Source organism: Somniosus microcephalus, chromosome 1 (genome assembly GCF_052327205.1).
Source record: "Somniosus microcephalus isolate GS21.2 chromosome 1, FLI_Smic_1.0, whole genome shotgun sequence".
NCBI classification, from domain to species: Eukaryota; Metazoa; Chordata; class Chondrichthyes; order Squaliformes; family Somniosidae; genus Somniosus; species Somniosus microcephalus.
Genome location: NC_140987.1, coordinates 299,775,735 through 299,792,580, shown reverse-complemented (window position 1 = coordinate 299,792,580; position 16,846 = coordinate 299,775,735).

The window sequence follows — 16,846 nt, the reverse complement described above, 5'->3', positions numbered from 1 at the left end:
GGCCAGAAGTTGTTGGAGGCGGGACTGAAGCACAACAAGTGGGAGTCCCGCCTCCAAACGCTGCCCTTTGAAAATTATCCCCTACGTATCTGCGGGTGACAAGGTTTGATGTTTCTGTGAAGCCTCATCTGATCGGGAGAATTGACAGATAGCTTATGCAATCTCACATGTAGCTGCCACCTGTTTTCTCCTAAGGAGAGAGACATTGGTGAGCCTGGGTACAAGGGCTCACCTTTGGACAGTGATTGACAGTGTTTGACAGCACCTCAGTGCTGTCAAACACTGACAATTCATCTGTCAAAAAATTATGGGGCCTGTCCCATTAAGGAAACCGGCAGATGAAGCGTCATGCACTGACATCATCTGACACCGGCTTTCCCTTAATTGGCCGGCAAGCCCACAGGACGGGCTTAACAAGGCCAATCAGGGGAAAAGAGTGTCTGTTCATCAGACGTTGCTGGGGGCGGGACTAGAACCAGGAAAACCAGCAGTCCCGCCCCCAACGCGCCTCCTCGGGGAAGATCGCGGCCCAGGTATCAGGAATTTAAGGTACAAAGTGACATCAAGGGAGTTAAGCTTCTCCTTGGAAAAGAAGAAACCTTGAGATGAATTCATTGAAGTTTTAGGAACATGCATGGCCTTGATTTTAATTCCGTGACGTGCTGCGAGTGCGATAGTGCGCGGGATGCCCGGGAGTAAGTACAGCGCGTCTGTCAGTGGCTTTTTAACGCAGCCACCTCATTATCATTTTACTTCTGGTTTTCCCGTCCAATCAGCATCCGCAGCCGTGATGACGACCCGCATGACGCGATCTCAACTCCAGTATTTAAAGGGACACTCCAAACGTGCAATTTGAAGGAATCATAGAATCATAGAATCATAGAAGATTATGGCACAGAAGGAGGCCATTTGGCCCATCATGTCTGCGCCGGCCGACAAAGAGCTATCCAGCCTAATCCCACTTTCCAGCACTTGGTCCGTAGCCCTGTAGGTTACAGAAGTTCAAATGCATAATACAAGTACTTTTTAAATGTGATGAGGGTTTCGGCCTCTACCACCCTTTCAAGCAGTGAGTTCCAGACCCCCACCACCCTCTGGGTGAAAAAAGTTCTCCTCAACTCCCCCCTTATCCTTCTACAAATCACTTTAAATCTATGCCCCCTGGCTATTGACCCTTTTGCTAAGGGAAATAGGTGCCTCCTATCCACTCTATCTAGGCCCCTCATAATTTTATACACCTCAATCAAGACTCCTCTCAGCCTCCTCTGTTCCAAAGAAAACAACCCCAGCCTTTCCAATCTTTCCTCATAGCTAAAATTCTCCAGTCCTGGAAACATCTGTTATGTTCATTAATAAATAGATCCATCTTGACTGTTGCCTTGTGGGTAGCCTAGTGCCTCATGGGTAATGTAGTCTTAAGATCATACAGCTGGGTAGTGTAGTCTTACACATACAGCTATATACAGCTCCACCTAGTGTCCACTATAGAATGACATGCTATTGATCACTACATCCCCCTTTCTTTGAGGTTTAACAAAATCAATATCAATCAACTTTCAAGAAAACAATAAAGATAATATCAGTAACACTTTTGTTAGTGCTCTATAAACATAAACATTTTCAAAACAGTCAACACATATTCAAAGCTTTACATTGTACTCAAAGATGAAGTCTATCAGGCTCTTTTACTTCACGTCTGGATCTTTTCAACACGGGTAAGTCTGATGTGTCTTCATGAGATTGTTCTGGCGGTGAATGACAAGATGCAGTTGCGGCATTGTCATCAATCTGGTCTTGAATAGTCTCTTGTGTTTTTAGGAGGGAACGGCGGTTCCTCCTGAAAATCTGTCCTTCCTCAGTCCTGACAGTGTATGACCTTGGACCTACTTCCTCAACAACTGTAGCTTTCCTGTTCCATGCATCTGGATCCTCAATCCTGACAACATCATCCTTTGTCAATGGTTTTAGAGTTTTGGATGACTTGTCATAGTATGATTTCTGTTTCAGCTTTAACAGTTGAAGTCTCTGTCTCAGTTCCTCGCTTTGCTGTTCCTTTGCACAGCTGGGTAGCATGGTGCGCAACTTGCGACCCATTAGCAGTTCAGCAGGTGAAGAACCACAGTCTAAAGGTGAGGCTCGGTAGCTCAGCAGGGCGAGATAAGGATCAGACTTGCTTTCTGTCGCTTTCTTCAGTAGCTGCTTGAGAACTTGAACACCTTTCTCTGCCTTACCATTTGACTGAGCATACAAAGGACTGGATGTGATGTGCTGAAAGTCATAATGTGCTGCAAAATGTTGCCACTCCTTACAGTTGAAGCACGGACCATTGTCGCTAACGGCAATCCTGGGAATTCCATGTCTGGCGAAGATGGATTTCACATGCATTATGACACTGCTTGCTGTGGTGCTTGAGAGCAGCGCCATCTCAGGATAGTTAGAATAGTAGTCAATCACTATTAGATAGTCTTTACCATTCAAATGAAAAAGGTCCATACCAACCTTTTGCCATGCTGCTGTTGGTATGTCAGCTACTATCATTGGTTCCTTTGCTTGTTTGTTTTGGTGTTTCTGACATGTCTCACATTTGCCTATTATGTTCTCAATGTCCTTATTTATGCCAGGCCAATAAACAGTGTCTCTTGCTCTCCTTTTGCATTTTTCAATTCCGAGGTGTCCCTCATGAATCCTTTTGAGCATGTCTTGACATAGAGCCTGTGGAATGACTATTCTGTTCTGTTTTATTAATAGTCCACTTGCGACACTCAATTCTGAACTTATGTGAAAATATTTTAGACAGGAACCTTTTGGCCAACCATGATGAATGTTCTGTATTACTGTTTGTAATACTGTATCTTTTACTGTTTCTTCTGCTATTTGCTTTGATTTTGTGTCTGACACGGGCAGCGCAGCAGTGACCATACTCACATGAACATCCACGTCTTCTTCAGTAGAGCTCACATGACTCATTGTGGGTGCTCGGGATAGTGCATCTGCTAACACTATGTATTTGCCTGGTGTGTAGATCAGTTCAAAGTCATAAAATAACAGCAGAAAATGCTGGAAATACTCAACAGGCCAGGCAGCATCCGAGGAGAGCGAAACAGAGTTAACGTTTCAGGTCTGGGACCCTTCATCAGAACTGGAAAAAGCTGGAGATGTAACAGATATTAAGCAGGTGCAGAGACAGGGGGGCGGGGGGAGGTTAGGAGGGGAGGAAGGAATAGAAAGAACATCCTGCGCTTTTGTAAGAGGCAGGAAAGATAAAATGTTGCAAATGGGAATGGCAAAAATCATACTGCATGAAAAATGGGGGCAGGGATAATTATCTGAAATTGTTGAACTCAATGTTGAGTCCAGCAGGCTGCAAAGTGCCCAATCGAAAGGTGAGGTGCTGTTCCTCAAGCTTACGTTGAGCTTCATTGGAACAATGCAATAGCCCGAGGACAGAGAGATCAGAGTGGGAGTGAAGCGGTGAATTAAAGTGACAGGCGACCGGAAGCTCAGGGTCGCCCGTACGGACTGAATGGAGGTGTTCCGCAAAGCGGTCGCCCAATCTGCGTTTGGTCTCCCAAATGTAGAGGAGACCGCATCGTGAGCAGCGAATACAGTATATTAAATTGCAAGAAGTACAAGTTCAAAGTCATATCTTTGCAGCTTCATCATGAGTCGTTGAATCCTTGCAGACATCTCATTCAGGTTTTTTTATATGATGGCAACCAGAGGGCTGTGGTCTGTCTCAACTGTGAAGGTGGGAAGTCCATATATGTAGCCATGAAACTTTTCTAGTCCAACTACCAAGCCTAGACATTCCTTTTCAATCTGGGCGTATCGACACTCAGTATCAGTCATAGACCTAGAGGCATAGGCAACAGCCTTCCAATCTTCACCCTCTGCTTGTAGCAAGACCGCACCTAGGCCATCTTTTGATGCATCTGTTGACACTTTGATTCTTTTTGTTGGGTCAAAGAAGGTGAGTACAGGTGTGGTTGTCAGCACTGTTTTGAGGTTTATCCACTCTTGTTCATGTCTTTCTGTCCATGCGAACTCATTTGTTTTATGTAGCAGGTCTCGCAGACAGGCTGTCTTGGCTGACAAGTTAGGAATGAACTTTCCAATGAAGTTTATCATCCCCATGATGTGTAGCACTCCTTTTTTGTCAGTGGGTCGGGGCAGTTTGAGTATGGCGTTTACTTTTTCCATATCTGGCTCTATTCCTTTACCAGATAGATTATCTCCTAGGAAAGTGACTTCCTGGACGCCAAACTGACACTTGGCTTTGTTGAGCTTCAGTCCATTCCGGCGTATGCTCTGTAGCACTTTAGTCAGTCTCTCATTGTGTTCTTTCAGTGTGGAGCCTCAGATGATGATGTCATCAACATAGACCCGAACTCCTTCCAGACCTTCAATTATGTGTTCCATCGCTCTTTGAAAGATTTCAGATGCAGATATTATCCCGAAAGGCATTCTGAGGAAACAATACCTGCCAAATGGTGTGTTGAAGGTACAGTATTTGGTGCTCTCTTCATCCAGTTTTAGTTGCCAAAATCCTTGTGAGGCATCGAGCTTTGTAAAGTATCTGGCACCTGACATTTCACTGGTGATTTCTTCTCGCTTGGGAATCTGGTAGTGTTCACGTTTTATGTTTGCATTTAAGTCCTTTGGATCCATGCATATTCTTAGATCATTGTTCTTTTTCTTTACACATACCATGGAGTTAACCCAGTCTGTTGGCTCTTCGACTTTCCTGATGACTCCTAGTGTGGTCATTCTGTCCAGTTCATTCTTGAAACGGTCACGCAGGGGTGCTGGAACTCTTCGTGGAGCATGTACCACTGGCTGAGCATTCTGCTTTAGCTGGATCTTGTAAGTGAATGGTAGAACTCCAAATCCTTTGAACACATCCTGGAAATTATTCACTACAGAATCCACCGAGTCATCTGGTTCTGCTTATGGCACAGTTTATACGGTAGACTCTTTTGACCAGTTCTATGTCCTCACAAGCTTTGTCACCCAGTAGTGAATCAAGCCTTTCAGCCGCAACAGAAAACATGAGATGATGCACTTTGTCTTTGACTGTCACTTTAAGTCTGCATACACCTAAGCTATCTATTTTCTGTCCATTAAAGTCCTTCAGTAGTACTGACTTTTTCTGTATTTTTGGCTTTTCTTTCATATTGTTAATGTCACTCACACTGATTAAGTTTCCTTTTGCCCCAGTGTCCAGTTTCAATGTAACTAATGCTCCATTTATCTGCAGTGGGATCATCCATTTGTCCTCTTTTACTGCATTAACTTTATGTTCAGCATTGTCTATTTCTGAGGGCTGCACATTTTCTGTATCTTTTTTGATATCGTCACATGACACCATTCCTACAAAAAATGTCTCACTTAAATCAGTGTCCTCAATCACATTAACTCGCTGCCCTTTCATCGTTTTTACTTTTGAAAAGCATTGTTTGGCAAAGTGATTCTTTCCATTACACTTTGTGCACATTTTTCCAAACGCTGGGCATTGTCTTAACTGGTGTTTGTAACCACAGCGTTTACAATTAAAAATGTCATCCTCCGATTGCTTTTCATTTCTGTTCTGCCCACGTTTCTTCCCCTTGTAGGACACAGCACCGACAGCAGCACTTACTACAATTGCATCATTATTGATTTCACTGAAAGTCTTCGCATGCTTTTGAGCTAGCTCACTGGCTTTGCATATTGTCACAGCATTTTCCAATGTTAGTTCGGTTTCTCTCAACAGACGTTCCCTTTCTTTTTTATCATGAATACCAAACACAATCTGGTCACGAATCATGGATGCTTTGAGCTCAGAGAAATTACATGTCTGTGCTTTCAGTTTCAGGTCATTTATAAAGCAATCAAAAGTCTGATTTTGTTGCTGTGTCCGAGAACGGAAGATGTATCTTTCATACGTCTCATTCTTTTTGGGAGAACAATGTGCATCAAATTTCTGTAGCACATCGTCTAATTTGTCTCTGTTCTCCGCTGGATTAAATACAAATGTATTAAATACCTCTATCGCCTGTGGGCCTGCAACCGTAAGCAGCAACGCTATCTTCCTTGCGTCTGGCTTCGTACCGAATCCGATGGCTGCAATGTAGAGTTCGAATTGCTGTTTCAAAGTCTGCCAATTGTAGTCAATTTTTTCTGTGAGTTTCAAACATTCTGGTGTCTTCAAATTCTCCATGTCGCTTTTCACAATTTTCAGCAGATCTTCACCACCCTGGTACCATGTTATGTTCATTAATAAATAGACATTCTTATTATGAACACAGCTAGCTTTTGCTAGTTACTTTATTGAGCCATGTGGACTTGGTACAGTATCTGTAGAGATGCAGCATTGTGCTCCTGTATGCAGGCTGCCATCTTGACTGTTACCTTGTGGGTAGCCTAGTGCCTCATGGGTAATGTAGTCTTAATATCATACAGCTGGGTAGTGTAGTCTTATACATACAGCTATATACAGCTCCACCGAGTGTCCACTATAGAATGACATGCTATTGATCACTACAACATCCTCATAAATCTCCTCTCTACCCTCTCTAGTGCAATCACATCCTTCTTGCAGTGTGGTGACCAGAACTGCATGCAGTATTCTAGCTGTGGCCTAACTATTGTTTTACATAATTCAAGCATAACCTCCCAGCTCTTATATTATATGCCTCAGCTAATATAAAGGAAAGGATCCCGTATGCCTTCTTAACCACCTTATCTACTTTTAGGGATCTGTGGGCATGCTCTACAAGGTCCCTCTGTTCCTCTACATTTCTCAGTATCCTACCATTTATTGTGCATTCCCTGTCCTTATTAGCCCTCCACAAATACATTAGGCCAGATATTCCGGTCGCAGGCCTCCCTCGGGTGGAGGCCTGCAACCTGGAAAAATCTGCGCCCTTACCTGAGGGCTCCCAGGACGCGCACAATTCCAATGCTGGGCCTCGCCAAACTGCAGGTGTGCAGGGCCCATGTATCCCAGGGGCGCAGGTAGTTCGCAGCATCCCTGGGATCACGTGGGCCATGGGGAGCCAATCACAGAAGGGAATCTCCCTTCAATGAAAAAACATAGTAAAACTTTAAATAATTTTTTTTTTATCACATTTTTATAATGACTTGAAATTACAATAAATTAACTATTTTAATCAAAAATTTAAATTTTTGAAAAAAATAATTAAAGTTTTTTATGGGGCTAAAAATAAACTTACCTTTTTAAAAGTATTTTTAATTGACAAATAATTAAAATAATTTTTTTTAAATTTTTTCAACTCTTATCCTGGCAAATGCAGGCCTTACGCTGCTTTTATCAGGTGCAAGAATTGTAAGGGTTTTCTGTGGGCGGAGGGTCTCCAAAAAGTGGAACTATCCGCCCGCAGAGGCCCTTCTGCAGGGCAGCCGGAGGATCTGTCAAGACCATTCTTGACAATCGGAAATGCCAGTTTTCAGCGCATGCACTATGCATGCCTGAAACCGGCATTTCCGATGTCCCTAAGAGTGGGTACACAGTGTGTACACACCCATAGGGATCGGAGTATCTGGCCCATTATCTCACACTTCTCTGGATTGAATTCCATCTGCCACTGTTCTGCCCACCTGACCTGTTCATTGATATCTTCCAGCAGTCTACAGCTTTCTTCTTCATTATCATCCACACGGACAATTTTTGTATCATCTGCAAACTTCTTAATCATGCCCACTACTTTGAAGTCTAAATCATTGATATATACCACAAAACGAAAGGGCCCTAGTACAGGAAACTCTCGATTTACCGGCACCTAAATAACCGGAAATCTCTGTTAACCGGCAAAATTCAGTAGGTTCAGGTAAGTTTTACTTCATATTAGTTGCCGTTCCTGGATCTGTGGTGTGTAACCGGGGTTCCTGCACCTGTTGCTATGCAACAGGGACGCCTGGATCTGTGGCCGGGGTTCCTGTACCTGTTGTTGTGCAACAGGGACACCTGGATCTGTGGCCGTGTACAGGGTTCTTGTACCTTTTACTATACCTCTCTGTAATCCGGACTTTTTGATAGCTGGCACCACGCCAGTCCCGTCGGTGCCGGAAAAAAAAAGAGTTTCCTGTACTGAGCCCTCTGGAGCCCCACTGGAAACAGCCTTCCAGTCACAAAAACACCATTTGAAAATTACCTTTTACTTCTTGCCACTGAACCAATTTTCAATCCAACTTGCCACTTTCCCTTGGATCCCATGGGTTTTTACTTATCTGACCGGGCTGCCATATATGAAAAGTGAACTCAAATCCTCAAACTGCCATAGTGGGAATTGAACTTACGCTATCAGTCCAGGCCTCTGGATTACGAGTTCCATAACATAACCAATAAATTATCGTACATCAAATGTTTGGAGTTGGGAACCAAAGGCAAGCAAGTGCATGAATGGAGTCCAGATGGGAAAAGGCTGCACATCGTTTCAGTGATGCCTCCCTGGAGGTGCAGCTAGGGGCTGTGAGGAGTCGGAGGGAGATACTGTTCCCTACCAACAGGAGAAAGAAGCCTGTAGCGGAGACCAAGACGGTGTAGTTCGAGGTAGCGGAGGACTTCAGCAGCAGGAGCGTGGTGCCACGCTCCTGGATGCAATACAGGATGTAGTTTAATGATTTAACCAGGTCAGTGAAGGTGAGTACAGTGGCCTATTCACCTACGTCCTGCTGTGCACATCACCCCACCCCCTCACTCTGCCTTTTCAAGCCTACTCCAGCACATCACTTCTCACACCCACTTACATTACTGGTACACCCCTCCTTCTATTTCTTTGCACTTCCTTGTAGAATTCGCAAAATTGAACATTGTCCTATAAGGGTCTATTGGCAGAAAAGGCCTTAACATTTAAAGACTGTTTAAAAGAAGAAGCCCAGAAAAAGGGACACACAAAATGGCCACCAGACCCTGTGACCAGCTTTTGGGACACTATAAAATGGTTCCTGCAGTCCCGAGACAGCTTTTGTGGATTCAGCCCACAGTAGGTTCTGGAAGGCAGTTTCAGGGAAAATGAAACCAGACAGGGCCCCATACATATAGATTGGATGCAGATACGATCAGATCAGCCTGTAGATAAAGGCCATCTAAATGTTTACCCAGACAAAGGGGAACAGATTCAAGTTCGAAGAGGGACATTAAAGACAATACAGGGTCGTTCCAGACCAGAGATGGCAGTTACCGGCCATCCCGAAGATACTTTTAAAAACAAAGACTACCCCGCTGTGCTACATGCCCGCCAAAAGTTAAACAAAGACTAACCTTGATTTGGCGGGATATAAGGGCCTCTTTGAGAAGTATAACTGGAGTCCCAGGGAGCCATCGGTAGATTTTGCAGCTTTTGGAGCTTGGTGGAGAGCTTTGGCAGCGTTCGCAATTTTCGGTACGCTTCTTAGCCTTGGGAAGGCTTGACATCGGAGAAGGTGGTTCGAAGAAGAAGAAGACGAGACCCGGGGTAGTCATCGGGAGATCATCGACAAAAACCCCGGGCCATTGACGAGAAGAAGAGAAGACGAAACGCCCTACAGCGATGTGTGTAGGAGTACGGAGAAAAACGAGCTGCGGGCGAAATGATGGTCAGCGCGTCTTGCTGAAGAGAGAGACGCCATCAGCCTGGACAGCCCGCTGCACCTACAGTCCACTGACCACGTGGAGACAGGAGCACCGAGAAGACAGCCGGTGGGCAAAACGATGGGCGGCAAGTCCTGCTGACTTAAGGTGGCCGAGACGCCATCAGCCTGGACAGCCCGCTGCACCTACTGTCCACTGACCACGTGGAGACAGGAGCACCGAGAAGACAGCCGGTGGGCAAAACGATGGGCGGCAAGTCCTGCTGACTTAAGGTGGCCGAGACGCCATCAGCCTGGACAGCCCGCTGCACCTACTGTCCACTGACCACGTGGAGACAGGAGCACCGAGAAGACAGCCGGTGGGCAAAACGATGGGCGGCAAGTCCTGCTGACTTAAGGTGGCCGAGACGCCATCAGCCTGGACAGCCCGCTGCACCTACAGTCCACTGACCACGTGGAGACAGGACGCCTGAGAGGACCAAAACGCAGACTTCAAAACCTCTATGTTTCTAACTGGGATTGGTGAGCATGTTTCTGGCCCCTTATAATCTAATCTAGCTAGGCTTAGGGGGTGGGCATTTTGGGTATAATTTAACAATGAGTTGTTGCCCCTCGATGTTCTGTGTGTTTCCCTATTTCAGGATGAACCTTGTAAAACATAATATGCCTGTAGATATGTTGGTTAGTACTGTATAATGATTTGTTTTTCCCTCCCATGTAACTTATTGGCTGATATTAAATTTTTCCTTTGTGCAATAAAATTTCATTTTGTTTCATTAAACTTTGCTCTATAGAGTATTCTCTGCATTGTAGTTCCTGCCTCAAAGTCCAGTGTATAGAACCTAAGGGGTGAGTGGGTCGAACCACTCGGTAAATTACTGTGCAAGAGAGCGAGACCTCTAGAGCGAGAGAGAGAGACCTCGGCGATCGAAAACCCCTTACAGATAATGGCGACCGTGGCAGGACACTCACAGCATGATTGCAATGTATTTGACCCAGGTTTTAATGGACGAAATGTTATGGATGAGAGGATAGCGGATTATGCTTTTGGTAAGGTAAATCTCACTAAGCAGTGGATTTCCGATCTCTTACTGGATGGGCGTCCGTTAGACGCAGCCATCAGGTGGACAGAGAGCAAAGAACATAAGAAGTCTGTTGAGAAGGCAGTGTGGCTGATGTGCTGCAAAAGACAAGTCCAGATTTTGGACAAAGTCGTTGCAGCGCAGGCAGCCAAGATCAAAACCCAGGCTTCAGAGATAGAGGAAACGGCCATGGGTGGGGAAAAGCTCATCGCAGCACTTCACACGCTGAATCAGGATGCCAAACTGTAGCCAGCCAACATCAGGCTAAAATAGAGTACCTGGAATGTCAGGTTACTGAGGCAAACTTGCATGAAGCGTGGGTACGGGAGAAAAGCGCCCGCCTCACACAACAGCTAAGAGCGCAAGAGGAGAGAGTAGTAGAGGTCAAGGCAACATACAAGCTGGCCATTGAGAACGGGTTTGAGGGCACAGACCACGGCCCCTGCCAGAAGGCGTTAGAAGACCTAAGAACGGCACTGGCAAAGGCAAAAGGCATGGTATGCCTCGTAAGCCCAAAAGAGAGTCAAATAGACTTCCTGAAGGAATCCAAAAGACCGATTCCACACGAAGTAGTTGTGGCACCAGCCACTGAACCCTCAGCACCACCGAGCTATAATGAGGTTTGGCCCGAAGGGGGGGTGGTGGAAGGGGAGGAAGCCGAGGTAGAACCGGAGGAGGAACAACCCCTGGTAGTGACACCAATGTGTCCTACTCAGCACCAGAGGTACGGTCCCACCGACGCAAATGGCGCAGACGGACCCCTCCTGAACCAGATCGTGCTGCCCCACGGTGCCCAACAACTCCGAACGATGGTGAACTACCTCCCAAAACTCACCGAGAAGGGAGATCCCTCAGTCCATTTCAGGGAGATAGAGGAGACAGACGCCATCAATGATTGTGATGATCTTGAACAGGCGAAGATGTTGCTGTTCTCCCTGGATAGCACAATCCTTCAGTGCCTCTCAGACGGGAGTAAGAGGGGACGGAAAGGGTATGTGGAACTCAGTGACGAGGCCCTGGAGGTTATGGGAGTTGACGACGGCAATCCGTTCCTCCGTGTGGAAGGGACTGTGCAGCTAACTGGAGAACCCCCACGGGTTTTCGCAGAAAGGCTGTGGCCAGTGTATTAGCGCAGCTGTATGGGCATGCCTGAATGGGTCACAATGAACGATGTCCAGCGGGTTCATTGGCTCCGCTGCCTGGTTGCCAACAGCTTACCACAGATACAGGCCAAAGGCAAATCTTGGTTTGACCCCCAAGGTCCCGGTACCACAGAGGAGACAGTGCTCCGACAGCTCACCATTGTATACGAGAATTGCAGGAGTCAGGAGGCACCTCCCTCTAAGGGAAAAGTGCATGAGGCAAAACCCGCAGCCCCAAGCAAAAAGGAGTGGCATCAGGAGGGGAATCACACTCCCCAGGCCAAGCTCAATTGCTACGGGTGTGGGAAGGATGGACATTGGCGCAGGGACTGTAAAATCCATGGAAGGATAATAAGGGAAGATCTCCCGCAGCCCAAGCCCAAGCCCAGACTGCCGCCCCAGAAAAGGGAACTGGTGCAGCTATGGATCCCGCTGCAATAGAGTCAATTATAGAGGCAATGCGGTCTCTTATGATCTCGCAGGGGAGGGTAGCAGTCACCACCGGTCCTGTCATTCCCGCAGCCCCGATCGTTTCACCCCAATGACTAGAGCCAGCGCAGCCCGTCTACCTATGTTCGCTGCGATATGATTTATGGAGACAGCCCCTCGTGGAGATGGAAGTAGAGCAGGAAAGGGGGACCTATCTGTTGGATACGGGGGCATCGTGCACCGTGATCCACACAGCTAACCCTACCATCTCACCTCTGTCCACCGGGGTTCCATATATTCTGTCGGGCTTCACAGGTAAAGCACAGGCTGGCGCATTCTCCATCCCTCTCTCCATTCATTTAGGACCACTCTGCACCATGTGGAAGTGTATACTGATGAAGTGGGAGGTGGAGGGTGGAAAAGGGATCCTTGGGTCCGATTTCTTAGTGGAACACGGGATTCTCGTGGATCTTAGAAATCACTGTCTCTGGGGAGTGAGCACGGGTAAGAGAGGCGAGGTAGTCATCATCTACGAAAAGGAAGGGAAAGGGACCCTATGTACCGTGAAGCCAAAAGAGGGCTACGACCTCGAGCTCGTGGTCGCAAGTGTCCCACAAGCTCTGCAGGCATTCGTGTCAGACCACCTGACTACGTTTGCCACTCACAAACATGATTGCGGGAGGGTCACCGGGTTTGAGGTCAGAGTAGACGGGGACCCCATGGCCCGACCCCAAAAACAGTACAACTTCCCCAAGGAAGCGGAGCCCAACATGGAGACAGCAATGTCTTCACTGGTGCAGCAGGGCGTGTTGAGGCTGATAGCCACTCATGTGAACTCTCCTTTGTGGCTGATGAAGAAGCCGGACAATTCATGGAGAGGCACGGTGGACTACAGAGTCCTCAATAGTAACATCCCAGCCTGCACGCCGACGGAAGCAGCAGTTGCCGACCTGATAGGGAATATTCCAGCATCCGCGACCACGTTCATGGTGCTGGATATTTCCAATGGGTTTTGGTCCATCCCTTTAAGGAGGGAGGATCAGTACAAGTTTGCCTTTACTTTTAAAGGGCAACAGTACACCATGAACTGCTTGCCACAGGGTTTCCACAACAGCCCCAGCATTTTCCATCAATGCATGGCAGGGAGCTTAAAAGAGTTCAGCCAGCCCAATCAGCTAGTGCAGTATGTGGACGACCTGCTCCTGTTCACAGATTCCAGAGAGGAGCATGGCCCACTATTGGCCGAGCTATTGGAGCTGTTAGGCAGAAAGGGTTTCAAGGTGAACCCAAAGAAGGCACGGATCGGCCAGCAGGAAGTAAAATTCCTGGGCCTGACCATCCACGCTGGAGAGAGAGCAATAGACAAGGCTAGATGGGAATCGGTGCAAGATCTACCGATCCCCACCACCGTAACGGGTGTGAGGTCCTTTCTGGGACTGACCGGGCACTGCAGAGACTTCATTGAGGACTATGCAGCCGCAACAGCCCCGCTGCTCCGACTCCTAAACAAAGGAATGGAATGGTCCTGGGATGAGGGTTGCCAGGCAACATTTGAAAAACTCAAGGGGGACTTGCAGACCGCGCCAGCTCTGGGGGCCATAGATGGAGGAGAAGAGTTTTTCCTGGAGGTAGCAGCTAGCGGGGATAGCCAGAGCGCTGTACTGCTTCAAGAGCGACACGGCAAGCTAAGGCCGGTGGTTTACTCCTCCAGGATGCTCACAGATGTGGAAAGGAGTTTTTCCAATTGCGAGCGGCATCTTCTGGCCACGCATTGGGCTGTGAAAAGGTCTCTGATCTTCACAGGCACTTCTCCCATCACTCTCCTCACCCATGACACACCCACCCGGATGCTTCTGGATGGAAGGATTAAGGATGGGACAGTGAGCAGTGCCCGCATTGCACGCTGGACCTTCCTCCTTTCCCAGATGGATCTGAAGGTGAAGGGTCTCTGCGAGCCCAAGCTCGCGGCCAACATGGTATATCCCGGAACAGCCCATCGGTGTTCCGTAGAAGGGGTATGGGAAGTGAACGTGGGTTTACGGGCCGGGATACATCCCACGGGCCGCGAGATCTACGTAGACGGTTCCAGCACGGTATCCGCTGGTGAATGACACACAGGGTGTGGAGTTTATGACCCCGCGGCAGACATTGCCCTGGCGATTAAGCTCCCCAGCACTATGAGCGCCCAGCAGGCTGAACTGTCCGCGGTAGTGTACGTCGTTACACACCCCGAAATCTTCCCCATCCCATACATGATTTGCTCAGACAGCACGTTCACATGCAACTCGTGTACAGAATACCTGGCCATCTGGTCTCGCCACGGCTATACCTCTGCGGACGGGCGACCCTTGACCGTGAAACCCCTACTAGAAATGATCCTGGCCGCAGTGGGGGAGGAAGGGGAGGTCTTTATCCACAAGGTGAAGGCTCATTCCTCCACAGAACCCCACAACCAGGATAACCAGCAAGCGGATACGCTAGCCAGGGAAGGTGCCCACACCGGCATTTTCTGGGATCCCTATGGGTCCAAACCCATGGCAGTAATCCGAGGCAGGGATGGGAATCAGGGGACCACAGGGGTAACACTGCCCCCAGACCTCAAGACAGTCCAAACCCTAGATCCCGCCCTAAAAACATGTCCTCAATACCATCACTGAGGGCAAGGAAGTAAAAGATCCGTACGGTACAGCAGCCCTTTCCATCAAGGAAGGCATGCTGTTCCGAGAGGAACAGTGGGTTGTGCCGCAGCAGCACCGGAGGGAATTCCTTCAACTGGCCCATGAGGGTCCAGGAGCAGGACGCCCCGGGCCTGAGGTCACCTGGCAACGGGTAGAACAGGCGGGATAGTGGCCGGGACTTCAGGACGATGTCCGCGAGTTCTGTGCTAATTGTCTTGTATGCGCTGCAAGCAACTCAGACCCCCATGGGACACATCAGGAGAGTAGAGGGACCATGGCAGTCGATACAGGTCGACTACATCGGGCCCCTGCCCACTGCCCAAGGACGCTATAAGTATTGCCTTGTCCTGGTGGATGTGTTCACCAAATGGGTAGAGGCCTTCCCATGCAAAAGAGCCACGGCACTTAGTACTGCCAGGATCTTGGTCCGGGAAGTGTTCTCGTGGTGGGGACTACCACGATTTGTGGAGTCTGATCAAGGGAGTCATTTCACCGGCCAAGTGATGCAGAACACCCTCATGCTCTTAGGCATCGAAGGGAAGTGGCACGTGGCCCACAATCCTCAGTCATCCGGGATTGTGGAGCACATGAACCGCACCCTCAAAGAAAAACTGAGGAAAGAGACGATGGACTCGCCCCAGAAATGGGCGGCGGTCCTGCCTCTAGTCCTCATGGGGATCCGGGCTAGCCAATCTAAAAGTATGGGGTACTCCCCGCATGAATTAAAGACTGGGAGTGTCATGCATACCCCCACCCATGTACTAGCCCCGGTGCTCACTGAAGGTCAGCTCCGAGAGGTAAATCGGGACAAGTTTGCCCGGACCCTTTTTGAGCGCCTGAAACAGGTTTATGGGCAAGCGGCTGGGCAACCGACTGCTGCTCGAACCCCGTAAGACACAGGAGTGTGAAGTAGGAGATCAGGTCATGGTGAGAAACTATGCCCGAGTGGGGAGTTTAGAACCACTGTACATGGGGCCCTACAGTATTGTAGACAAAGCCAGCCCCATGGTATACGCAGTGAAGTTGCCCCGGCGCACTAAATGGTTTCACGTAAATCAGTGCAAATTATTTAAGCCGGGTGCAAAAGAGCCAACAACTGGAGCCTGGTCCGAGGGTAAAAATCCTCAGCCTGAGGAGTGCAAAGAGTCACAGACCACACAGGCTGGAACCGCAGCCTGCTTGAGGGGAGGAGCTATCCCGCCCACTTGGGAGGTTTCCCCATTGGCCTGGGACTCGGACGGGGAAGAGCCCGAACAGCTAGGCCCTGCCTATGACACGATTCTGGAGGAGGTGGAGTCGGAGGACGGAGGTCCCGCCCTCGGCTCAAGCGTAGGGGAGGTAGAACTTGGGGGCGGAGGTTCTCCACCTGTAGGGACAGGTAGGGAGGAGTCGTCTGCCACAGACCCAAATCCCAAAGGGGCGGAGCCTGAGGGAAGGGAGCCGAAGCCGGCAGTCGTGGTGGAGCCACGGGCTGTGAGGGCTAAAGTCCCAACCACAGGTCCACTCGCTAAGGGAACCTCGCCCAAGGCACCCCCTCGCAGGTCGTCTCGAACGCCTCAGCCAGTAAAGCCTTGGCCCGATTCCCCCTACTTCAGCAGACTCCGACTTGGGAAATTCCTAGAAAGACGCAATCCCCAATTGGCAGCAAAAGGCTGCAGGGGACTCAAGCCACAGGTCAGTGCGGCCCCGCCACAAGGAGCGGTGAGCTGCAGTCCGAACAGTGATTAGGTAGGCTGCCCGGGGACGGGTGGCGCTGTACATAAGTTTAGTTAAGTTTAAGTTTGGTTAAGTATAAGGTGTGTAAATCTTTAGGGTGATGGGTGTTATAAGGAATAGTTTTAGAATCTGCACAGCATGTGTGTCTGTTTTGGATCGAGGTCGAAAGACCCGATCATGCCTTCACCTAGGCCAGAATCTCTCGGGAGCCTGGCTGTATCATTTAATC